The 26706-nt window shown below is 43.2% G+C and overlaps 1 long non-coding RNA gene across 3 annotated transcripts in view; it reads left to right on the top strand.

Annotated features, from left to right (window-relative positions):
• Window positions 1-26706, top strand: part of LOC106037033 (uncharacterized) — a 76806-nt gene that overhangs the window by 28369 nt on the left and 21731 nt on the right. For all 3 annotated transcript variants that reach the window (XR_010826124.1, XR_010826125.1, XR_007160324.2), the window contains one exon: window positions 16073-16276. This is a non-coding gene — a long non-coding RNA (uncharacterized lncRNA). The remainder of the gene's footprint in view (window positions 1-16072; window positions 16277-26706) is intronic.

Genomic DNA, 26706 nt, shown 5'->3' with positions numbered 1-26706 from the left:
GAGCAGGGGGAGGAAATCCGTTTCAATTTAGAAACCATCTGGGCACCACAAATTCTGTTAGAAAAAGATCCAGGAAAAGGGAGTTTTTAAACTGAAATAAACAGTTTCTTCTTGAATATCCATTTGGAATGTGTCAGTTTAACTGAAGAGGCTTTCAGATTGCTCTCCACTTAGAGCTTGCCAAGGCCATGGGTGAAAGGGCAGCTTGGGAAAAAGATTGTTTGAGTTTGCTCGCTAACAGCACTTCAGAAATAATTGGTTGTGAATGATGCATAAGGTTTGACAAGGCCTGTGGATCATCCATCATCTGATATGGGGAGTCACTGTGCACAAGGTCAGGTTAGCGCAGAGCCAAGATGAAACTAAGTGCTGAATGTGCCGTAGTGTCCCTAAAAAAACTTTCTCTGGGTTAACTGAGTGCTCTCTTGAAGGCACCTAGAAGTCTGACTGGAACTTGAGTTATAACAAAAAAAACTGGCCTATGGTAGGAGTGCTTATAAACCATCCTGTACTTATAAGTGCTTATAAACCACCAGGTACTGCAGAACAAATTTTTGTGGAGTTTCTGGACAAAAGTCAGACTGAAAGAGCAGACCACACACACCACCCACACCATCCACACCATCCCACCCCCCCTCCAAAAAAAAAAAAGTTTAAATATAGTTCTTCATCATGTTTTTTTTAATCGTCTTTTCTAGATTTTCAAATATAAACCCAATATATTAAATTAATGCAGAACAGCACTTGACATTTTAAAATGTTGACTTGGCCTAACATGCAGGCTTTTTTGAAGACTGTAAGATCAAGAAATTCATTAATATTTCTCCTTTTTGCACTGATTTTTTTTCAATAGGAAGAGTGTATAATTTATTTAACATTTTCAACAAGCAATAAGGAGAGATTGGGGCAGAAAGACAGGGCACCATTTCCCATTCAGTTTTAGAAAATAAATAAATAATTATATGTATCTTCTCTGGCAGTAAAGCTCATTGAAGAAATTTCAAATTGTGTGCTACGCTTTACTGCCCTCAGTAGCACTGAGGCAACTGTCCACACGTGGTTCTGAACAAGATTGCTGGAGTGATCTTGCCTAAAAATAACTTAATTTTGTTTAAGGATTTTTTTCAGCCAGGTCAGTGTGTGGCTTCGGAGGGAGTTGTACCGACACACTGGGAGGGGGATGAGGGCAGCAGCAGCGAGCTTCCTGCACTGTCCAGAAAAAACACATCACCAGACAGCGCTGGAACCTTGAAATTCATAGGCAGCTCTGAAGAACTGATCTCTCAGAACCTTGTCAAAACCCAGTGGACTGCACTTCATGTTTGCAATGGTGACATCTTCTTTCTCCTTATCCATGAAGTAGTGACATAGGTTGGAGGGGTACGTTCAGCCAGGTCTCCAGTGTGAAAATGAAGGATGGGATTATGATTTCTTAATCCGTGCTCAGTAGTACCTGATTTGTCATTAAACTGTCTCCTTGAAAACAAGAAATATGTTCGTGGAGTGCTTACAGCAGGAAGGAAAAGTATCAGATTGCTTCAGAGGCTGGGGAATAACTAGCAGCAGTCTGACCCAGCATCTTCCCAGTCACCTTCAGATCGCCTCCCTGGTTACAAAAGTCCCATCTCTCTGGTCTTTCTGTTTTGTTTTAGGAATCGGTGTTAAAATATCTAAATGCTCATTTTGGAGTTTTTAAGAATACATAATGCTAATGAAGTATTTCACTCTGGAAGGAAATCCAGGAGTGAGTTACAGCATGGGTAACATCCTAGACGAAAGTTCTCTGGGTGAATGGAAAAACATAGTGGGTAGACTCACTGGTTAAGAATTCTGCTGCTGTCATCTCACATAATTTGTTCGTGTTTGGTATCCTCAAAAATGCATAAGGGAATTAGGCCTGCAGATTCCATCGAGATTCAGTAGGACTTGGTTACGCTACTTCCATGGGCTGTTTTGTAAACAAAACCCATTACAGTCACCTTTGTTCTTCAGCACATGCTCGTGGCTCTTGTCACTGCTGAGGAAACATGATCTTGTACAGATGCTGATATTTGACTTCTGCTTTGGCATACTGTGACAGCTTGCTATGCTGCATTTAGTATATGGATTGTACGGTAACATGTTATTGATATACTAACCCCATGGGAATTTTCTGTTATTTTTCACACTAGATCTTGAAAGCTTCACTGTGATGTTCCTTTCATGCTTCTGAAACTCACTTGTTTTCTTCCACCTCCCCACAAAACAGTTCTGCTGTAGCAAGAGCAGGCAGGCTGCCTCAGAGTCACAGACCATGGGAAACCGTCACTTAAGAGGCACTGCAACCTGCTTACTAAGCTGAGCAATGCTACAGCTGATGCTCAGCAGGCTCCATGACCTGTCCTAGTCTTGACCCAAGATATCCAAAAGCCCAGGCCTGGGTTGTCTCAGAGGCTGCAGGCAGCCCAGCAGCTTGCAGCTGTGCTCCTCTGACCAGCTCAGGCTCAAGCCCTTGAGCACAGCGAGGAAAACATGACGATGGCAGGCCACTAGCACCGAGGCTGTTCCCTGCAGAGATAAGCTAGTGTCTACTTTTGGTCCCTTTCAGGTCTCAGTGTAAGATCCGCAGTTTGAAAAGTTTTCTCCAGAGCAATGTACTCTCTGCGAGTGCTGTGGGCTACCATAGCAAAGACAGTAAAGAGGAAGAAATATGCATAGGAATTGCGAGGGTATTAGGGCCCTGAGGGTACTCATAGCCTTGACAGCACTGACTAGCCTCCCCGGTGGCCTCTGCCTTCTCCTCTGGACTCAGGAGGTCAGTTAAAATTCAAGCCAAGGGACTTTGTTCCTAGCTCAAGCTATGCTGTAGGATTCCTGGTCTCCAGCTCAGCCACAGCCATGCTGAGGCATGGACCCCATACATCTGTACCCTGACCCATTAAGTGATTTCCTGGCTTGACCTCAAATTTGCGTTATCACTGTGGATCCCGTCTGTGATCACTGGGGTCTGTCTGACCCTGGCCACCACCAATGAACCTAGCGCTGACTCACCAGTTTGTACTTGCTTCTGGCTTGGCCTTGAACCTGCTTCATCTCTATGAACTCATCTGATGATTGGGACTTTTCATTGAACCTGGTCTCCACCCTCCGGTCTGCCCTGCTCACCTTGTTCGGGACCTGGTAAGGCCTCTGTCCTGCGGGTCCTGGGATTGCTGCTGGCTCCCCAGCCCTTTGGAAGCAGCTGACACTGCTGTACCCTGGCAGAGAGACCATGAAAGCGTTTGGATATCTATGCCAGCATGCTCATGAGCTTATTGGACTCACAGAAGTGTCTCCATTCAATGTCTGTAGTAGCAGGGAAGCATCCTTGGTGATCCAGCTGATTCCTCTCAGATGCATGCTGCTAAAATGCACATGAACGGGAGTCATGTATTGAAGGTAAATTCTGAGAGACCTAGAACATCCTAAAGAATAAGTGTACTGTAGTGTGCTTACCACTGAGAAGATGCCTTTAAACGTCTGTGTTTGATAAATCCTTCTTGTGAGATGTTGGGGATTTGGGAATTACTCTTCTGATTTTTCTTAGAAAGCAAAAACTCTTAGGAATGGACTGGTGGGAGCTGTTTTTTCTTTTAGCCTTAGTCAGGTTCCTAAGCTGATTAAATGAAGCTTTGGTTAATGTGTGTCATGTCTCAACATGATGCGAATGAAGTGTTTCATGAGGTTCAGGAGCCAGGGCAGACTTCTGGTTATATCATAAGAACTCAGATTACACTTTAAAGGCAGCTTACCTCTGCTTTTTGCTAGTTGTTTTTGCCAGTTGTGTCCTCTTAAATCATTTCTGTTGGTAGGTACCATGACCCAAGTTCCGGAAGGGATTTGGGAATGCAGAATTAAGTGCTGCTGTTCTGTATAAACACTGCATGGAAAGTCTTTGATGCTTCAGAAATCAGAAGAGGGGAAAAGAATCATAGAATCATCATGGAGTCATTCAGGTTGGAAAAGACCTCTAAGATCATCTAGTCCAACCTTTAACCTAGTACTGAAGTCCACCACTAACCCATGCTACTAAGCTCTACATCTCCATGTTTCTTGGAAACCACCAGGGATGGTGACTCAGCCACCTCCAGGGGCAGCGTGTTCCAGTGCTGCACAGTTCTTTCCGTGAAGAAATTTCTCCTAATATCCAACCTAAACCTCCCCTGGTGCAACATGGGGCCCTTTTCCCTCGTCTTATCACTTGATGCTTCGGAGAAGAGCCCAATCCCCACCTCACTACAGCCTCCTTTAAGGTAACTGTACAGCACAATAAGGTCTCCCTTGAGGCTCCTTTTCTGCAGCTAAACAACTCCAGCTCCCTCAGCTGCTCTGCATGAGACCTGTCTTCTAGACCGCTTATCAGCTTTGTTGCCCTTCTCTGGACACGCTCCAGCATCTTGAGGAAAAAAAAAAAAAAAAAAAAAAGCAGCTCTAAGCAGCTCTAAGCTCTATTACCTTCAGTAAGGCAAGAAACACTGAGGACAGGGTGTATTTTACATCTCATCCCCTTCCATATCTTGAAAGAAGGTCTTTTCCAGTGAAAGTGAGCTGCTGTTCTTTTTTGTGTGTGTCTTGTTCTCTTCTTAAATAAAAGTACCCTTGGATTAGACAGTGCAATCAAGATCCAATTTCCTTTTCCAACCACAAGGCAACATCTCACCTTCACTCCCTTGTTTGCCTAACTGAAGAACTGTAAGTGTTGGCTTCAAAGGGGAACAGCTTTAGGTAGAAATGAAGGAAAAGATTCCTTGTCCCCCCACTATAGAGTAGCTTCCTGTGTCAGACACTATCCTGAGGTGTGAGCACTATGACTTTCAGACTACTAAGATGGAGAAATGAAATCTGGGAATGGAGGTGAAACTAAACTCACTAAGTTTTCTCCTTTCATTACAAAATAGTTCAAGTCTTCATGACTTAGCATGCAGGAAGGAATGAAACAATAGAATAGAAACTAAAAACCATGATTCATTGTTTCCCCCCCAAAAAAAGAATAATTATTTTAGATAAAGCACTTGGCAGAAAGATGATACGTGGTTTAATCTGGGAAGCATGTCATTATTTAGCTCTAGTTATCTCCCAAATACTGCATAAAAATTCTAGCCACCTAGCAAGTTATGGACAAAGAGCAGTTTGCCCAGTTCGGAAGGTCACTTTGTGATATGTGGTTGGCCTGTGTGAGTCGCAGGATTTTCTGTAAAAGAACTCCATTTCTGCTAAACAGATTTTGTACAGAACAGATTGTTTTTGCCAAACTGACCTGTTTTTCAAAATCACAACCAAAATAAAAATCCTGGAATTGTGAGCCTATACCCAATTCTGTAAGAATACTTTGCACATGCTTAATGTGGATATGTATCTGCTAAAGAAATGGGGTGAAACCAACAGCTTATTTTTAAAAGGCCATCAAACAATTGCTGGCTCCCTTTAGTGTTCTTATGTTGTTTCCTTGTAACAAATTCATTAAAACCATCTCTCGTTTTATTAGTACTTCCATATAGTGTGTGGACAGATCTCTCCAGTCTGACAGGAAGAATCTTCTAAGACCAAATTAAGATGCTTGCTTTGTCTACGAAAGAGTTGGGATCCAGTTTTTCTGTATATTAATTACTTGGAGGGAGAAGAGGCTCTCAGAACCCTCTGATCCAGTCAGATATCACATGCCCATTGCAGTTGCCTTGTGACAAATTCAAACCTCACTACTGTTTTTCAAGGCCTGATTCTCCATTTATACTGGCTTTATTTAGTGATTTCACTAGGATTATTCCTGATTTAAACTGCCATTTTGAGGGGACAACCAAGACGTTGATATTTAGCTAGCTAAATAGACACACATGGTGAGAGAAGAAAGAGGCCTGAATGTATGCCTACAGAAACATGGAAACCAATACTCCATTATATACTCGTGACAGACCACATTGCCATTACCTCACCTGACAGTGCATCAAAACTTTTACCAGTCAGAACAAATAACCCTAAAATGAGGTTATAATGCTTTGCTATTTTTGAAATCTTTTATCTAAGAAACGTAAAGCTGAAGGAATTCTTTTCTGGAAGACTCATAATTGGTAGAGTGGTTTGCATTGTGTGTATTTCCCCTAAATCATTTTCATATGAGTATTGGAATGCACTGCAAAATCCCTCTCCTTGCCTTTGGGGATGTTCCAATACTCCTCCAGAAAGTCTAAAGTTTTAGGGATTTTCTGGGATTATTTGACTTCAACTGGAACGTGCCTTGCTTGTACTGCAGACAGAAGAGAAATGAAGTCAGCGTGTTTCTCCAGAAGCTGAGCCTGTGTGTATAAACACAGCACTTCCACTCGTGACTCTTTGTTGGAGAAGACTGTAAGAGTGTGTTTGTGCACAAGAGAGGCCTCTTTGTTGCTCAGGTTAACAGGTCATTATCATGATACAGAAAAATTAATAAAGCACAAAGAAACAAGAAAGAAAGAACACTTCTTTGCCTAAATAGAGGCAGTTCAATGGCCATGGTTTTCCTGCAGACAAGTATATTCTTGTCAGAGCTGGGTTACAAAATGGAAAAAAGTGGGAGAAGGTCCCAAGGGAAAAATGTGTGGGAGGAAAATAAAGGTCGTCATGCTGGGAGGACTATGACAACGTATGAGACAGCTGAGGAAAACTTGTCCTGGACTGCCAAGAGCCAGTTTGGGAACAGACCTGTATGGGAGCTGATGTGAACCCAGCATCTTTAAGCAATGTGAGGTCTAATGCCATGCAGATTGCTTCACTGGTGCAGTAGGGCAGCATCTTAAAATCCTCATACAGAGGGAACAGCTAGGACGAATTATAAAAGCTTACTAAAAGGTTTTTTTATATGCATTAAAAAATGGTAATTGAAACCTTCTGAAATAGATGGAAACATCCCTTTAAAATCTTGCTACCGCAGGGTTCTCTGGTCTGAGAAAGAGGAGAGTAAATTCAGGTACAAAGAAAAAATTATATTCTTTCCTTAGCAATAGATTGTTACTAGACCAATTTTGACAGCATATTCGTATTTCACGTGAATGGCTGAAGTTTTCACCTGTTATCCCAACATAAATATTGTAGAAGCACTGAAGTTTTGAAAGCCTTTTATCTGAGCTGTATCTACTCTTTTTCCATTTATTGTATTAAAAACTAGCCAGTAAGCTTCTGTCTTTCTAGGTTTTGTGGTTATGAAGTTTACCAAAAAGGTATCTGTTGCATTTTTGCAGTCATTGGGAAATCTAAGCATTTCTAGGTGCTTGTAGCAATTGTTTGGAGCCACTGAGCAAACCAAGTGTTTCCTTTCCCCCCACAACACACAACATGCTCATTTTACTGCTGGCAGGTACAGTAAGACTTAAAGAATTTTAGGATTGCCTTTGTGCTGTACCTCATTCTTCTACTGTTCACTTACATGGGGCTTTAGGTACCACCAGCTGTGCCATACATTCTTTAAGGCTCTTTGTTGAATTTAACACTTTTTAAAAGCTTTTAAAAGCTTTTTTGTTGTTGTTGTTGTTTCATAAACAATGCCACAAAGCTGTGAACTCAAATGAATTTTTAACTGGAGCGCTGTTCATGCGGCAGCCTAATTGTTAACAAGCAGTGATGAACTACTATCAAAGTAACACTGATTATTCATTTCAAGAGGACCAAGGACCTTAGATTTTTTTGCCTTTTGCACAAATGGCTGGTATGAGGAAGCGCTCTGGCATCACCCGAAGTCAGTGTCAATGGTAGCTGAGCTGCAGGTCAGTTCTCAAAGCCAGTAGGTGAGAAGACTTCATTACAAATTCATACAGTTTGAGGATATGGAGACTTACAAAGGCTATCTTTGAAAGAAGACCTAAAATAGGATTAAGAAGGTTTCATTTGGAAATGCTGCACTGGATTGTGTGTCCTCATCAGCACACTCCTGGATTCCACTCTTGGGAGGATGACATTTTCTGGTCTGGATAATTTAGATGAAACAGGAATAGCCCAGCCTTCTGAAAAGGCTGAGGACAGATAACCACTAGGAGCCAAACGTTCATCTTCACAGCAATAGCACTCCCAATGACATTAATGGTAACTGCAGGTGGCAGTAGGCACACGGGTAGTCTGCTTTCTATAGAAACCTTCAGCTGCAGCCTGTGCAAATTTCACCAGCGTGGGATTCATCTTGGAACAAGGGTAATGGGATGTAGCTTGTTGCCTACTCTCGTTAGGCGTACTGCTTTTCTTGAGAAGAAACTAAAGAAATGAAGAAAACACATCCAAGGGACTTTTGTTTGTTTTACTGAGTTGGTTGCATAAAGTCTGGCGCAAGTACGCATTTACTGTAGGGTATTTTGCCAAGTTTAAAATCCTCTTCCTAGATGCGCCATGTTTCCAATGCATTTCAGAGGGGGGATTCCTTCCTGCTAATCCTTTTTATAATATTTACTCAGGGGAAGCAGTGTCTTTTCCACACAGTGATCCAAATTCACTGCCTGCGTAAATCCACAGAAGTCGATGCAGTTCAGTTGCCAACAAAGAATATGGGCTCCCCATCCTTCCCAAGGCTGAAAGAAAATGTCCTACAACTAGGAGACTGTATGAGAAAGAGAGCAGCCTATGACCACTAAAGATAGAGTCAGCTTGACAAACTTGCCCATTTTTTGACTGTTAGCACCATCCACTATATTATTAAGCATGTTGACTTTCTACATCTCCATTTGTCATTGAGACCACTGCCCCTTCCTAAGTAGTGCTGGCATCCCAGCTGTGCCTTCTCCCACAGAGGCTCTGAGACCTGACCAAGTAAAAGTAGGTCTCTCGGCTATCACAAGCATGAGAAAATAACCCTGCCAGCATAGAAAATGAGTATGTTTGCATTGGGGTTTTATACTAGATTTTATTTTTGCGTACAAAGCAATGAATTAAAAAGTAACTGGCAAGTAATGTGACCAACAAACTTTTTGAGCTTCATTTAATATTTTGAAGAGTCTTAACTCTGAGTGTGAGAGAAAGCAAAGACATGTTTTCCCTAAATCTTCAGAGCAAACACGGAGTAGCTCCAGTGGAAAGTATCAATCTAAGAATTGTTCCCTGGAGAACACTTAAGACTTGCTTGCATTGACATCATGGAAATTATCTGGGGATGCAGTGATCAGAGGTCAGAGGGGCTGATTTTTGTGAGGAGGCATTTTGGAATTCTGTTTTTGGAAAGCTAACAAGAGCTGGCTAAGTATGAACATCAATTTTAATTCAGAGTGCTCTCAGAAATAATTGGAGTGAGTAGGCCTCTTTGTGCTGTTGATTTATTTTTTGCTGATGATTATTTGAAATGCTGTGCATGTATCTGTGGAAGACTACAGTTTAACTCACACAATTAGTCAAAGTTTACTAAACAGGAAATTGTACACAAACGTGCTACGAAGGCATGCCAGCAGACCATGCATTGGGTGGGTCGTATCAGCTCTCAGTTTTGCTGCAGATCCATATTTCAGACACTGAAAAGCTTAAAAGAGCTCAGAGTTACTTCAGCTCTTTATAAACTGTAACAAGTGTCAGTCTTGGTTCCAGATTCACCTATGAGGGGAGGACAAAGAAATGCCCTTCCCAAATCTGACTGTGTAGTAAGCTCTTGCAGCGTCCTAACCCTGAGGTTAGAGTCTCTGCAGAATGACGAGACGTGTGGCTTTGATGCTCTTCAGGCACAGCACCATGCTGTTTTACATCTTGGAGTTGCTCTCTAACCATTGATTAGAAATAATCACATATTCTGTGCTTCAAAACCACCAAAGTTAGAGTTCTTTGCCTTTGCTGTTCCAAGGCTTTCCAAGGATGGCCACCGCACCATCGAGCTTTGTCGTTCGAATCCCCTTTGTGCATCTCCTCTTCTGCTTTGCAGAGGCCATGCATGAGCTCTGTGAAAGAGCGGTTAATCAAACTGCAGCCTCACGCTCGTGATGGGCATCTTTCGTTTCTTCCCACTGTACCTGAAGGAAAAAATGTTAAAGCTAGAAGCTTTCGGAGTTGTCTAAGAGACCTAGGTACACAATTGCCATTAACTTCAATGTATGTAGCATGGCGAAGTCCCTCCACTACATGTAGTTTTTGAGTTATTTTTATGTAAGTGTGTTTAAAGTTGAAAGGCTGAACTTTCTGAAGTTGGGAGAAGTCGGAATCAAAGTTCTTGAGTAACTTGAACTTGGTCCCTCTCTCTGTGTGCATCATGAGACAGTGTCAGAAACCATGGGTAGTTTTCTCCCCATGTGACTCAGAACTGCCCATAATGAGGATGAGCAACTGCTTTCCTTGTTGTTTAGACCAGTTGCACGCTTTATTTACTGGATAATATTCAAGTCCATTCTCTGTTTTTTTTTTCCTCCTGTTGCACCCATTACTACTGCATTTTGGTATTTTAAAAGCCCTCTTATATTCATTTCCATTGCACTTGGATATGATGGGATTGATGGGGATATGGGGACACAGCATGTAAGTAATCCCTAACTTTCGGGTGCTTACTGAGAGATCCCTAATGCTTGTTTTTTCTTCACAGCATTTAGCAATATAGAGCACATTATTTCTTCCCAGCTCCCATTGAGTTCAGCTGCAGCTGCGAGCACTTAGTGCTTCTGCACATCAGGCTCCTGGGGCCCGGGTCAAAGAAGGAATGTGTAAGTGGCCACCTGTGAAAAGGCTGGATGAAATGATTTAGCTTCGTGTGATGGCGGGCTTGGTGGTAGAAGCAGATACCAAGTCTAAGTCTGTATCCAATAGGCAGAGCTATGAGATCATCTTTTCTTTTCAGCAAACCCTTCCTCATGTAGCGTGCGACTTTTTCTAGAGATGAAGTCGGAGCCCTACAGTTTCTATTGTTCTGCAGCTCTAATTCACTGCAGAGCATGGGTGCTTTTTTTAACATACATAAAGTAACTCATAGCAGGAGGGGGATAGTGTGTGATTATGGCAGAGCCAGAAGAGGCTCAGAATAGCTTTGAAGGAGGTAACCTGGTGAAGCATAGGAAATGGAAAGGTACACCTCTCTGGTAGGAATTGCTGAGAAGAAGGGAGGAAATATTTCTGAAATTTTTATCTGCGTTGGTTTTCTTCCAGCATATCTTTGTTAGAAATATATTGCTTCCTCCTAATCTGTCTGCTTCCTGCAGGATGGAAACCCAAAAAGGCTATGGAGTGGTCACCTCTGATACTAATTGACAAGGAGGCCTCTTACAGCTTCTGCAGTCCTGCTCTGCATTTTCCCTGGGCTCCAGGGACATCCATGGCAGCTTTGTCTTGTGACAAGAGTTCTGCAGCCTGTGTGCTTTTTCCCCATGCTCCTGGAAAAAAAAAAAAAAAGAAAAAGAAAAAAAAGATAGAGTCCACCTTACTACAAGCAATTGAGAAAGCTTCCTTCTTCATGTATGGTTCATTGATGCTTAGAGGTACGGGGCTCTGGAGACATTTACTGGACCTTTGACCACCTTTCCTAAGAAACAGAAAAGCAAAAGCCAGTGTACACAGCTTTTGCACTTCTGTGCTTTCCTGGCTATGAATACAGCTCTTTCCCACCACCAAAAGCCACAAGGAGACATGGAGATGTTTCACTGAGGACAGTGAAACCTTGAGGTGGCACTGAGAATATTCATAACGACCCCAAGGTGTTGAAGTCCAGAAGCTTGCTCAGAGGAGCTATTTTGTTCATTCCCCCTATCAGAGTTTTGAGAAGATCTTGCTCTAGAAGGAATGGCTTCTGACAGTCAGTCAGCCAGAGGGTTGGTAAAGGGAGGAGAAGCAGCTCGCTTTATGTGCAACAGATTATGGATAAGAAACGTCCCTATAAATTTTCTCATAACCACTTTGGCGTGTTGTCTGTTTTCTCATGGTTTAATCTTTTGAGCTAAATGTAGGACACAGAAACTGTCTGCAGATGAGCTAAGAAGGCTGTTTTCATTTAAGATAGTTCAAAAAGCCTATTCCTAAAGACCATGCTCAGTTACTGCAGTTGTAAGAAGTCAGGTCGGCAATTTCTGCTTCAGCCGACACCAATACATCTCAAGGATCCCTTCTTCTGCAAAGTCATCACCAGAACAAGGTAAATTTGATGCTTCCTCGGGAAGGCCTGTAAGTACTGCTGGGGTTGTGCTGGCCATCCATTTTAAGAATCTTCTCCAAAGCTTGAACTAATGTTCATTTGAAGTGTCCACTTCCAAGTGGCATGTGAATCAGCTTCTTTGAGTTTTCTGTCGTATTCTTGATGAGAAAGGAGCAATGTGAGTCATCTCAGGATTTAGTTTGCAGACTTTGGATACAAAAGCAAAACAAAACAACAACAACAAAACAGGCAACAAAGAAAAAACACTGACTATGGTTATGTGCCTTGAAATACTTGGTTCCACCTGTCTTCTGCCAGCCACACTGCTTAACTCTACAACAGTGTGCCCAGGTTACTTTGCTGTCTGTTCTTTGGATTTTTTTATTCCAGGACACCTAATTCTATGACTAACAGGCCCCTTCCTTCAGTGTTTGACTCTGCTGGAGTTTTGACTCCTGCCTAGGAAAGCAATGTCCCAATTATTTTGAGAGCAGTAGCTGTGGAAACTGATTGGAAGGAAAACTCGAAGGGAACAGCAGAACCTGAACCCCTTTGGGGAACCTCTTCATTTTGGGGTTTAAAACTTTCAGTCAATAGAAATCACAATTAGGCAAGATCAGACTAAAAATATTGTGCATTGTTCTAACAATGAAGCAATTAATCTGTTTAATAGCCTACCAGTTAGTGTGGTTGATTGTCTCACTGATAACCCTAAATCAAAACCAGACGTGTCTGCTACAGATCTGCTGTAACTAAAGCAGCAATTAAATTGTGAGCAGACGAGCGATCACAGCATTGCTTTCAGCCACATCTGTGGCTCACCTTTTAGCTTCAGAAATTCCCTGCTTCAAAAGCAAGGCAACAACAGCAAATGGAGGAAAGTTTTGTTGGCTTTTCACTCAGGTAACCTCAAAGGTGCCAGCCTCGTGCAGGGCTGGACAAGCTCAGCCTGCTTTCTGAAAGGGTTGATCCCCGGGTCTTAACAAACGATTGCCGAGGCTGCGAGGCTCAGTTCTGTGCTGGCCTAGAGGCAACCTCTTCTGCACCAATTAATAAGAATTAATGTTCTTTTCTGAGACTGTTACTAAGGTGTTTGAGCTGGACATTTCCACAAAAACAGCACAGTGTAGACCTTTAAGTTACTCCTTTATAGCAAAAAAAAATTGTTTTCAAATCCATTGTGTGGTTACCTAGAGGTGAAAGATAGTGTTGTAGTCTGTGTCCCTCCTGCAGTCCATTGCTTCCACAAACAATACGTATTTGTTGGAGGTAATACTGCAATGGAGAATTTAGTCTCCAAAGAGTACTTTGCAAGCACACACAGATCTCCAAATCACAGCCATAATGTTTGCACAGCTGCTTTGCTAACCAGGTATTCCAGACACATTTGCATGCAAAACCTTTCTAGTTTGCTTATGCTTATATTTGGGTGCTCAAAATACCTAACTTCACAAGTGGTCAGATCTGTTGGTGAAACCTGTAACTTTTGAATGCTGATTCAAGCTGGAAGATGACGTGGTCTGGTAGAATACCTCTGGTTTCAGCTCAGAAAGGCTGATAATACCAGTGACTTATATGACTTTCCTATATGGATCATATAGTCTCCATGAGAAAATGAAGGTAGGGTAGACTTAGGGTTAAGACCTCCTTACAGCTCCTGTCCTTTTTAAGCTTTGGGGAAATCATCTATCTCAGCCTCATTTGTTTTTCATTCCTTCCCTGTGCCCTGGGTTTTGGGTCCCCCACTCTCCCCACCCCTGCCGTGTTTAGACTGTAAGATGTTTAAAAGCACCCACCTATTCGGCTGTCACATATATTTTACACTACCTACTACAGCGAGGCATGTTCTTAACTGAGTTTCTGGATCCTGCTGAACACAGCTGTAGGGTCTGCAAAGGTTGAGTCTGTAAATTCTGAGCAAACTGATAGGGCAAATGTCTCTGGTTCCCCGGAGATGTTGGGAGATATTTGTCTTTTGATTATTCGCAAGATTTCTAAGCTATTCTGTTTTCATCAGTACCCAAGGATGTGAATAGCTGGAATAATTGGAATAAAGCTCATTTCTAGTCAGAACCAAGTCACAGGGAGATATTACCCAACACGTTCCTTTGCGTAGGAGCTTGAATCCATTCCATTATTTTGTCAGCCAGTATTTATGGTCTTCTAACCTCTTCCCCATGGCAGTTGGCTAAAGTTTTAAAGCAATTACAAGTCTGGGATGATGTTTGTCAGTTGTCAGAGGGAGTAATTAAGTGCTAACATTCAAAAACAATTCACTTTCTCTGCCTGAAAGGGTCCACTGGGAGCAGACCCTTTTCCCTGGGTTGAATTGTTCTTACAGTGTAACTGCCAGAACTAGTTTGGGTGCAGCCCTGAGATGGAAAGAACCTATTTTGCCCAACTTCTGTCTCATGTTTTCTTCTTCTAGAGTCTTTCACAGGGGATCCAGATCTTCCCCATACATTTCTACCTATCCTCAGATACACCCTTTTCTGAAATGGCAATCATAACGCTGCATTCTGCGATGTGTCCAAACAACATCCTTGCCCAAGCTGCCCCACAACTGGTCTTCATCCTCCCTGCTGGGCAGACAGCAGTATTCCTAAATTTATCACAAATTTTCAGGTTGGGGAAAAAACTACATGTTCACCTCTACATTTTAGAAGTCATTTGGATAATGCATTTGTGAGAGCCTTATTGGTTTTAGATGGCTAAAAAGTGTGTTAGAAACAATTTATTACTTTTGATCTGCTAGCTCTCCTATTTCACTTTTAAAATCACCTTTTCTTTCTCCTAACTTTTCTTCTCTGTAAGCAGACCCTACTGTATAACAGAAAGGAACCATTACTTCATTGTACATTAAAAGCAGCATCGGTCTGTTCTTTCCAGGCAGCCTTAAGCTCAAAGCCCTTTCCAACCCAAAGCACAGGTCCAACTAGCCACAAAACATCTTTTTTTTTTTTTCTTTTTTCTTTCTCTCACAATCCTTTATTCTCGAAATTAATATGAAATCCATAACTGAACAATTCCTTCTCTTATCTTATTTCCTTAAGACATCTACTATGTATTTTTCAGAAGCATTGGAATGACTTCTGAGGTGGGGACAGACCTAAATTGGGGATCTGCATTCATGATTCAGACATGGTTTGGATTTAATTTTTAGCACCTCTTTGTGACAGTCTGGGATGATGACAGTAAGAGAGCTAGTGTGTACTACTGCCACCTTCAGCCCTTGTGAATCAAATTGTTCCTCTTTCTGACATTGCCGTATCCCTGTGGGCTGTGGCCCTGGGAAAGAAGCTAAGCATGATTGTAGGGTAGGAAAAACGCTCTGAAAGAAAAATTACATTGGTTTGGGGTTAAATCTGTGGTTACAGTCCAAAGATACCCTAAGACTGACTGTCCTTCACAGCAAGCCATTGAGGGGGAAAGCTCACACAGAAATCTGGCAGACAGGAGAACCTTGAGATAGCCTGTGATAACCAGACCAAAAAATAAGGGACTGGAGTTGATGGAACCTGGCCTGGAAATATACAATTTTCAAGTAACATATGATTTCAATAGGTCACTTCTCCTTGCTGTATTTTTTCAAATGCCTGCTTATCCAGCACTATAGAGTCTGCTCTATGTTCATATGCTACACACAACTTATTAGCCAGCCTGAAACAGTCCTGCAAACAAGTAAGCCCCCAAAACACTCTACAGATACACAACTTCCATCTGTAGATTAGTGGCTTAGCACCAAACTGCCAGGCCAGACCACCGTGGCTGGCAGCTGGGAAGCACATTGGGAAGTTTCATGTTCTCTCTTAGTGCCTCTCTCCTCCCCTGTGGTGTCATCCCTTTAGTTTCACATCTGGACCCCAGAGCACCTCTGGGTGCCTGCTTGGATACCACCGAGAAACACATTTTTCACAGCTTTATTGAAAACTGCTTCAATAGACTTCAAGTGAGGAGGTGGTGTTTTACAGCAGAGCTGACAACTTCACACCTTTTTTGATGTTTTTCTAGCCTGGACAGGTTTTGCTGGTGACCAATGAGTGCCCTAGGGTCTGTGCTGAGGATAAAGAACTCCAGTTCCAGAACCCCCACTGAAGACTGCAAGCAGGGGAGTCCTTGTCTGCCTCTGCGCCCAACACTTGCCCTGTTACATGCTCCGTTTCCTCCTGCCTGTCCACACGAGCGAATCCCCCCAGCAGCCCTCCTGTGTTTCAGGTAAGGAACAGCATGAACAAGAGATGATGTCATGTTGTTCAGCCCTTCACGGAGCTTTAGAAGGCTGGAAGAGACACTGGATGAGTAACGAATTGTTGAAAAGGTTCATGTCAAGAGGTCACTGCCGCTGCTGCAGGATGTGCCAATGACTCAAAGAAAAGGCAAATGTCTGATTTCTCTGAGCGAGCAGTGACTCATTAACATCTGCCTTTTTCTATTTATACGTGTGAATTCTCTCATTGACTTGCAGATTTTCCTTTCCATTCTCTGTTACAGTAAAACTATTACTATTTTAGGCCTTATATAGACAACTTTTTCCCCTGCCCTCTTCCACTCCTTTCCCAGGAAGGAATTGCTGCTGAAACTCCCCTTCACAAGGACTGCAGCTCTCAAAGCCAGTCCGTCTGGAACCGGTGGCGTCAGGAGATCCTTCAGCGCCAAAGTGCAGAGCATTTCACAGACAGTTTTGCTAAGAGGCTGACGGAGTACAGGAATTCTGGAAGAGGCAGATTTGAAGTGAACAAGAGCTTCTGTATGACTGCTCTTGTCCCACTTCCTGGGATGTCTTTCTTGGGAAGGAGGTTTCCCGTCGTTACACTCCTCTCCACACCACTGGTGTGTCTAACCCAGTGCACTGCTGATTTTGTCAGTTTGGTCAGATCTATCTTTAGCTTCTACCTCTGCATAAGTTTATCTTTCTTCATGTTAATACATCAAAACACTCTCCATCTGATTCACATTAAAGCCTGCAATTTTCTGTTCATGTTCTTAGCTGCCAGCAGGGTGCTGGTGGATTTCTTTAATTACAGTCTTGGGTATATGCAGTTGTGCTGTGGCATTTTCTGCTTTCAAGAAATGCTGTGTCTAGGTGCTGGCAACATCTCAGAGGTGAGGGTACGCTGACAAGGCAGCATTCCTCCTCTCTCCCTGTGCCATTGTGGCCCAAAGTCTGGTGACCGGTTCCCAGAAACAGAGCGACTCAGTTTGGGAAAGGGTGTGGGACATACTCTTGAGGACAAGTTCAAAATAAGGTGGTTTCTTTAGACTTGTTAATGCTAATGGTTGTCATGAAATGGGCAACAAGGGTTTAAAGGATAACACTGAAGTTTTACTGACACCTCTCTGATGTATAAATGATCCCAGTCTGCATCCCCAGCACTTCTGGACACTAAGCTCCATCCAGCTAAATTTTTCCAGACCGTCTCTCATTTCTTCCCTCCCTCGTGTCTTGGTTGACTTTGGCCAGGACCTGTCTGCACTCCTGGTTGATTCAAGTTATACCCAAGTCTGAGGCTAGAGCTGAAAATGTTTTCTTAGAGTTGCTTAGCTTTGTGACCACAACCGGGAAGTCATGATCAGTCACTTCTGGTTTTGGACACCACAATATAATAAAGGCTTGGATAGGTGCAGTGAGTGATTATGGAGAAATGAAGTGCTCAGAAGTAGTACCAGGAGAAGAGCTTTGGCACCTTCCTTCCAGCCACTTTTTTTGGTTGTTCTTATACTAAAAGGAGAGATTTGTTCACTTTTGCTCACAATTTGTGAATCGCTGTTGTACAGGAACTGAGTAATCAGTTCTAAGAGTAGACCACTGATATTGATGGTGATGTGCTTTTTTTTTCTTTTTTTTTTTTCCCCAGAAAGCAAAGACTATAGTGATTACTTTAGGTTTGAACAAACCAATGTTTCTCTGAAACCCAAATAAAATACTTTGCTTGGAAGCATTTGCTCACATTTTAGCAAATTCAAAGAACATTCCTCGGTTAAAAAATGAATTTTCCTTTTAACCACCTGCTGAATGTGATTTCAGACTTGTGTTGGATTTGTGTTTTTGCTGACTCTGCCACCAGCACAAGTTAAGACTTGATCCCGTTTTCCTGCTGCTGATCACAATGTGCAGCCATGCTTCCCAATGTTTAAGGCTTTCTAATGGATTCATTTATGTGTGTCGTCTCTCAAACCATTGGACTCTTCACAGAGCAGAGCTCTCATTTTGTACATTGCAAAAGGAAAATGCCGTAGGCAGGACTCCGTCTGTATCCTGCTGCTGACGAGCTGCACATTGACTTAAAATAGAGCACAAGTATTGTACAAATGCGATGCAATTCTTTTGCTTGCTCTGCTTTTTAATACCACCATTACGTAGCAGGGAAAACTGACACCATAAAGCTCCTTGGCTATCAGGTGACACCACTGCTGTGTCTCAGGGAAAGCTCCAAACCACAGGCTGCAGGGCTGCTTTTTCCTCCCCGCCTCCATTCTGGATTTCCCCCAGGGGACCCTCCTCTAGGAGCAGGTATCAGACAGCCTCATTATCTGTGAATCAACAGACTCTGGTGATCTCATAGCAGATGCATAAAAGTGCAAATTTTAGCATTTTTCAAACCTCAGGTCGCTTCAGACCTAGCAAGTATATTTCTGCCACCCACAATGGAGCAGGAAGAGATTTTCCATGGAATCTCCCACAACCAAGGAGCTCTTGGCCCCTGCTTTTCATGCAGAAGATGCCTGTTTGGTGGGAATAATCTCAGTATAGTATCACCCCCACTTGTCTTCTACAGAGAGCTTGTCTTCTATAGAGCGCTTTTCGCAGTCTCTTTGGACAATCCTTAGATTGAGGCCCAGATACTCCTTTAAGAATTGGTGTAGTTTGCTGAGTGTCAATAACTTTGCACCCTCAGCTGTTGTAAGTTAGTGCAGCTCCATAAAAGCCAGTGGGTCTACATTAATTGACATCAGCCGGATTTATGATGGAGTTTCCATTTCTGCAGCAGTCTGCTCCTCTAGGGATGAGGGACAGGCAGTTTAACAGGGTGAGTGCAAGGGAAGGAGGTAAATGGTGGCTAAATGAGTTTTAAAAGGTATGTGTGCAAAATAACTTCCTCAGCTGGTTCTTTTTTAAGAGACTTTTATGAAGAGAGACCACATGAGGGGATCATGGTGGGGTTGCAGGACAGGACTAGGAGGTCTGTGTTGTGCAGGCTGTGCTGCTGATCCCACGAGGAAGGAGAATTTGCTTTCCTGCATTGCTTTCTCCCTCCTGCCAGCTCTGCTTATGCTTTCTTTCATGCACACTGCAAGCTGCTGCCGTGTGGAGGACCACACTGTGTTTTTGTGAAGAGCAAGACAATAACTGCCATGAAGTGCAAAATTTTACTCCAGGCTTGGAGACAGAGTCTGACCTGTCATTTCCAGGGAAAAGGAATAACTTACATTGTGATTCAGACTGCTCTCACACTTTTTCCTCTTACATCATATCCTAGGCAAATTATAAAATCATTTTAGAGATGTCACTAGGTGATTCAATTGACTTTCAGAAGCTGTTGCATCTCTAAGAGAGAAGTGAGGGTTTGGGCACTGCAAATCCATGTGATCTAAAGGGCACTTTTTCCAAATGCCTCCTGATGCAGTGGCTGTTTTCAGTGAGACTTTAGTCCAGCTCCTGTGTTTAGTTGTATCTGCACAGCTGCATTAAGTCCTGTGGGGATGGAATCCAGCAGTACCAGCTAGCTGCAGGCTGCAGACCTCCAGGAAATGCCTGCGCTTATCCCAGCAACACGTGAGTGGGAAGGCACGACCTGCTTGTTGGGGTAACTCTTCTTACCAAAGCTGAATTAACTGCTGTGCAGACCACCTGTGTTAACCAAACAATGAAGATACGTCTGTGCAGATGAGGTGGGAAAGTGTTTTTATTTTTGCATTCCTAATTCAAAACAAATTTCTGAAAGATCCTTAAAGGTCACATGGTGACCTAGAGTCTCCTTCATGGCTTCTACAGCCCTTTCTTGTCACCACTGGCTGGCACACCGCTCTGCCAAACCTGGCCTTGGATGAGGTGTCTGTATCAAAATATTTCTGTTGACTACGGCCAACTTCCCATGTGATTTATGTTGCACTGCGCTCCTATGCCACTTTCACAAACTTTGTTGGATATTTGGATATTTGCATCAACAGTGAGTTTCATATTTGTTCCTGGTTCCTGAAGGAAAGCCGTGAATACCATTCTCGTCATTCAGCACAGTCTTTTTCATCAACTGCTGTTGAGGACCATGTTTGATATCTTACCCTGTTTACTTTTTGCCATAATGGTTGCAAACCACTCAGGAAGCTGTTGGGAGTGCCTGAAACCACTGCGTCTGCAGTACAGCTACAAGTCTTTTTTTGTAAGTCTCTGAACAGTCCTCATCTGCATCTAACCATGTATCCACAGGATGCTGCCCACACAGAAGTTTTGCAGTGCCTGTGGATGCTCCTGCTGCGCTTTGGTCTGCTCCAGCCACTGCCCACAGCCGCTTCTGCACGGAGGTGGATCTGGAGGAATTTGAGGGGTTGGTTTTGGTGACCAGCGGCTGGAGCCAGCAGTAAGGAGCAGACAGAGGTTAACACTCCAGCTGTGTTCAGTGATGTGGGGCCATCCTTCCTGAGCTAGCTCTTGGTGGATACATGCAAAAATCTTTCCCTGAAGTTCACCGGTGGAATTGGAAAACTTTGTGGGTACAGAGCAAGTTTCTGTCATTTTAACCAGCAGGCCCAAGGTGCTAGTCATCCTCCTCTACATGCCCTGTGAAAAGAGAGGATCTTCCACTGCAAGTCACTCACTTCTGGGGTGAAAGATGGAATGTGCTCTTTGAAACCCTTAGCAATAAATACGGTTTGAAGCAATAAGCAAACAGATAACTTTATGCAGCCAGGATTTCATAGACATTTAAATGAGCTAAAAATATCCCATTAGGCTTAACTAACATCCCTGAATTCCAGTGATGTTTTGAGCTTAATTTCCTTAAACTCAATGAAATGCTTGGTCTTGATGATGCAGAGAGGTCAAAAACTCAACTCATGACACTCTGCAGGCATCAGTTCCAGCCATGTGGAGCATGCCTTCTGTTCCAAAGCATGGTTATCATTTACTTGAATGCTCATGAAAAGAGATACACCTGCTTTTCCTGGACTCCTCTCAGTGACTCGGCACTTAGATGAAAATATATCTTCCGTCTGCTGACTTCTGGTTCAAGTTTGTTTCTCTTCTTTAAGGTCTCTGTTTTAAATTCACAGAAACAAAGAAAGATCTGCTTCATAACAAAAGTTTCAGTAAGTGGTTTTGAGGAAGAAAAGTTAAAGAAATTCCGAAGAAATCACTCCGTTGTACCCAGCAAGGAATGCTGCATATAGCCAGCCTTCATCTCTGGGCTCACACTGATATGCATTGCTGTGCTGAAATCAAGACAAAGTAAATTAATCAATTCTAAAGTAAATTAATTTGTCTGCTGCTCTGAATTACTTGTTTTAGGAAATATGACAGCATTATCCAAAAATGTTCTCTGAGTTGATTACAGAGATGAGTTGCTGGAAGGCATCAAACATTTACGACTTGAAAGGGAGAGAGAAGTTTATGCACGACAAGAAACTGTAAACTCTTCAGGTATTGCATACTTCTAAGAGAGAAGGCAGGCATTTCTGACATCTAAACAATTTGAACAAACAGGAATTTGTACAGGAAGAACGTGACGGACCAGATCTTTTCCTGGTGTAAAGCAATGCTGCTTTACTGACTTCCTTAGTGCAAGCTGGTTTGTGGTAGCTGAGGGTCTAGCTCAAGGGCAATCAGTGAACAGACTGTAGCAGGCACAGGGATTTGGTCTAGAAAAACAAGCTTTGTGTTTATATGAGTCTTTTGCAAATGTTTTTGAGCATTTTGAAGAGAGAAAATCATTCTGGAAAACTCAAGATCATTTTTTATTATTTACTTTTTTACTTCTTCGTGTGTCCAAATAGGCTGATTGATTCTTGCATATAACTTAAATTGCCCTAACTGTAGCAGTGGGAAGGGCCTGGGATGTCAGAGGTACCTGCAAGAGTACTAAAAGGGCATCATCAATCAAGTCAGCCAGTTATGGCAAAATGAACAACATGGAAAAAGCATCAAATGAATTTAAAAGTTGTTGGCTCTGATTTTGAGAATATTTTGTGCTAGATAACTTCCCCCGGTAGATGTCCAAATATACTTGGATCTAAAGTGTTCCTAGATACTAGCCAAGCTGCCACAATCTCTTTTAGTTTCCATGATCCATCTTCTTTCCAGCTAATCTGTACCGCTTACTTTATTGACAGCTCCGCCACCTTTGGACTTGAAGTCTGTGGTTAGCATGTGTGCACATTTTTAACTTTCAGCAAAAGCACTGAGACTTGATATAAAGCAGGAGGAGACACATTTAGTAAGATGCTTAATTGAGGTCTGTCCCTGTCAAGGCAATGTGAAAACAGATGCTAAGATTCCTCTGTTCCTTTCTAAAATCTTAAATCATGTTAGCCAGGAGACTTTTTTTTTTTCTTTCAGTGAAAAAGAAAAAAAAGATTAAAGAATGACTTGATTAGCTAATTGGTGATGAAAATAGAGATAGGGCTAAGTAATAAAACATGGTGGAATCTTTCAAATGTGAATTAAATGTATAAAATGGGAGGTTATCTCTTCAGTAGCTTAAAATAGTCTGGTACCTACAGCTTCCTCTCTTCTCTGTGTGGAAACCTAGTCCAAGGTTAAAGGTAGCCAAGTGTAATTTGGCCTACCATAGACATTTTTCTATAACTCAGCTAGACTCCAAATGTCATGAATGTTTCATGTGTAGACAAATCAAGATCTCATAGCCAAGACAGTGCTGACTGCTTAATGGTCTTATTAAACTTATCTGCCCTGTCACTTGTCTGTCACCCTGTCCCTGGTGTGGAAATATTATATAAAAGTGGATTTTGTTATATGGTGTTGCTGGAATTTGGGCTATGAAATGTTGCAAGTCACATTGTGTTTGCACATGATTCAAGTGTCCAGGGGATCTGAAAAACTCATTGAGCTCTCTCTGTTTGGAAGGTTTTAAAACTCACTTGGCGTTTGTCTGTTTGGAAGATTTTTAAGTCTCTGTAAACTAAGCACAGACTGAGAGATCTTTCCCCAGGGTCTTTCTTTCACTCCTTGCTCAATCTGTCCCGCTAGCTGATGAAGGTGTTCACCTCTTCTGAGGTCAGGAGAGATGCTAGGCAGGGGTCCTGGGGGTCATCTGCAAACTGCAGCAGGATTCTTTGTGCAGGAAGTGTAAATCAAACAATTACACTGGTAACGTGGCCTTCTGCCCCGGAGCAACTTTTCAAATCTCTGTATCTAGCCATTTCTTAGCAAAATGTCACTGAAAAGTCAGAGGGTCTGTGGGCAAATGCATTTAATTGCTGAAGAGGAACATGGACTTGAGGTACAGTTCACTGTCTCTGGGGATGCGAAGTCAAAGTCCATGTTCTCCTCCATCGATCACAGCTAGTGCTATGGGCTCAGCCTAACTCCTACAAGCACGCTGTCTCCTCAGTCTGGCAAAGCACAGGACTGGCAAGGTCCAGCTGGTCCTTGAGTCTCTGTAAACCACAAAATACCTCCCAAAGCCATGAAACATAAATCACATCGTTAAAGGCCAATAGTTATAACCAGATCATGGCATAGGAGAGAGCACAAGGGCCTTAGCGCCGCGTCAAGGAATTTGTCAGATAAAACTTCCAAGTAACCCCAAGGCACGGCTATGTCCTATGCCACCAAGGAGAGTAAAAGCACCCTACTGCTCCCTCCTTAAAAATCTCGCTTCAAAAATCTCACGAAATTCCCTCCTGCCTCCCACTCTAGTTGTAGGCTTAATAAACTGGGCAGCTCTGGGATGTAACTGAGGCCAGGATTACCGGCGTATCTCCTGCACGGCCTCTCTCTGGATATTGCTAGCTCCGACACTGCAGGGAAAGGGCAAGTTCTGTATAAAGCAGGAGGTGCAGAAGGGAAATGCTTCCTAGCTACGCTGTATGCTTAACACAAGTACAAGAGCATGAAGTTCATGCTGCATAAGCTTGGTGGACACAAACCTGTCTCACCTCCTAGGAAGTATACAGGGGGTGCTGAGCTCATTACAGAATTTGAAGCATCATCAGAGTTCGGATCCGAACCTGAAACTCCCTGCAGTCTTTTGTGTGCCTTTACATTTAAAAGCTTTAAATTTGGGGCTGGATTTAGGCAGCACTTAGAGAAAAATGAACCAGAGACGCCTGATTCTGGTGCTTCTGAGTTACTGGGTTCCTTCCCAGCATCACAGCCTGTCCTTTAGCTGCTATGTAAGTCACTCCTTCAGCACAGTGGTTTCGATTCACACTTCTGCCACTGCAGAAATGTAGAAAAGCATTCAAACCTCGTTGCAATGATTTGTTTTCCTTCATTCAGTTTTGTTACACTGGTTACATTGGTGCCAAGCAGGACCAGCCCTTAAGATGCTTTATTTAAAAATCTTTTTATTGTGCCTGTCAGGTGCCCTCTCCGGGGCTGACCACCACACTCTGCACATGCCCAGGGCTGGCGAAGTGCTCTGAGAAAGTGCTCCTGCCTCTCCCTGCTCCCCACACTGCCTTTTGTGGTTCGCTATTTAGAGATCCGGGGAGAAGAACAGATGGAATAAATCGTCTGGTGGTAGCTGTGTGACTGAACCACTTCTGGGAAGCGCTACATCTCTCTTTCTGTTGGATTTATGTGAGAGATGCCCACAAGTCACTCTGTGTCAGGAGTGTCAGGAACAATTTGCTTTGCAGAGCGCTGTAAATCTCCGGGTCTGTTCTGCTTCCGGGAAGGCTCCCCAGCAGGGCCGCCTGCAGCGGGAATTTCCAGCCAGCCCGGGGCTCTCCTCGAAACCAGCATCCGTGTTGTTAGAGCACACAGGAATGAGGCCAAAACCACCATCTATATATCACCTCTGCGGATGTGGCATATAAGCAGGGGAAAAGGGAGAGGCACGCATTGAACCGTACAAGTACCATTTTGTTTTCCCTTCTCCTCTTCCACTCTCCTCCCCACTCCTCCTTTCAACCCCCTGCTTTTTTTTTTTCAGTAGCTGATGGGGGTGGTAAAATTCCAGGGGGCCAAGACAAACTATTAAACATTGTGATTTCTAATGGTTCCTCTTGAAAATTGCTGACAGATGCTGGTCCTGAGATCAGAACAGCGGAGGCTGCCAGCGTGAGGCTCGGGGCCAGCCATTGATTCCCTTTTTTAATAGTGAAATCTAAATCTATGGTTGCTGTCCAGGCAGAAGCTATATGCCACTTTTCTCAAAGCTTCTTCTTGTCCCCTTATCTTCCCTCTTTATTCCTATTCCCTTCCTCACTTTGCCAGACTTTATCCTCTGTTCTCCATTTCGTAACTTTAACTCATACATTTTCTGTCTTTTTTTCCACCTTTCTTTTTCCCTGCTTCCTTTTGCTGTCTAGCTACTGGACTCTATGGATGTTTGCCCAGCTACAAGTTAGAAAAGGAAAAGTGCAGGAATTTGACTGATGCAGCAAGTTTCTCTTCTTCTTGGAACCTCTAATTCACAAGAAAGCCTGTTTGTGTCTCAGAGCAAGAGATGGATAGACCAAATGAGGGAGCTGGGGCAGGGGCTCATTCGGTGTTGAGGTCAGTCAGGGTCTTGCAGAAGGAGACGGAGGTAAGCTGCCAGCTCAGGGAAGGAACACGCTTTGATTCCAGCCAGACTTGTACTGTCTTTGTGCACACTGTGGCTGAGCTATTGTTGCATCCCCAATGTGCCTTGGCACCTGGCATAGCAGTCTGGGCTCTTTCCTCACTTAACACCAACACCTTGTCACAGAATATGCCTAACTGGAAGTTTTGCAAAGGAAGAGATTGGCTGTTTTCAGTTTTGCTGGTGGAGCTTGAAAAACCAGTGACAGAGTCCTAAACCTTGTCATGAGTTTAAGGAACACTGTCAGGCCCTGGGGTGGGGAGGAGGGGAGGTATTTGTCCCTAGGAAGGGTCACGAAATTTGGACGGAATTGGAAAGGCTGTTCTCCCAGGCATAAATTTCTGCCAGCCTGCAGGGCTGAGTCACCCATTTGCCTTTCTAAGGATCGCTGAGAAGTGCAAGGAGGAGTACATGGGAGTTGGGTCTGAGGTCCTGCCTTTCAAGTAAGTACACGCGCAGAGCTGGGTGACCAAATCTGCTGTCCTTGGTTACTTCACTTTCAATGTGCTTCAGCGACAAGTTATGGGTTAGGATATTGATATCTATGATTCTATATTCACACTGGGCCTTGCAGAAAACACCTCCACTAGCAAGACAGTGCAGCAACGAGCAGGTTACCAGATAGACTGTGCCGTAGCTGCACCCTGGGGCTTCCAGCGTTGGCTGCCCTGATCTAGTGCTGGCAATAGTCCGATAGCCAAATGGGAGACTGGACTAGATCCCCCAGAAATTGTTTCTGAACACCGCTTCTGTGATGCTCAAATGCCAGTTGGTGAGGGCAGGGTGTAAACACAAGCAGGCAGAGCTCTTTCGCTGAAAATATTCACTGCTGAGATGCACAATTGAGGCACATCCCTGTTCCAGCAGCCAAATCATAAAAATAGCAATATTTATCTGTTA

Source organism: Anser cygnoides, chromosome 20 (assembly GCF_040182565.1).
Source record: "Anser cygnoides isolate HZ-2024a breed goose chromosome 20, Taihu_goose_T2T_genome, whole genome shotgun sequence".
NCBI classification, from domain to species: domain Eukaryota; kingdom Metazoa; phylum Chordata; class Aves; order Anseriformes; family Anatidae; genus Anser; species Anser cygnoides.
Note: the sequence above shows the minus strand (reverse complement) of the source record. Positions and strands in the feature narration are given on the sequence as shown.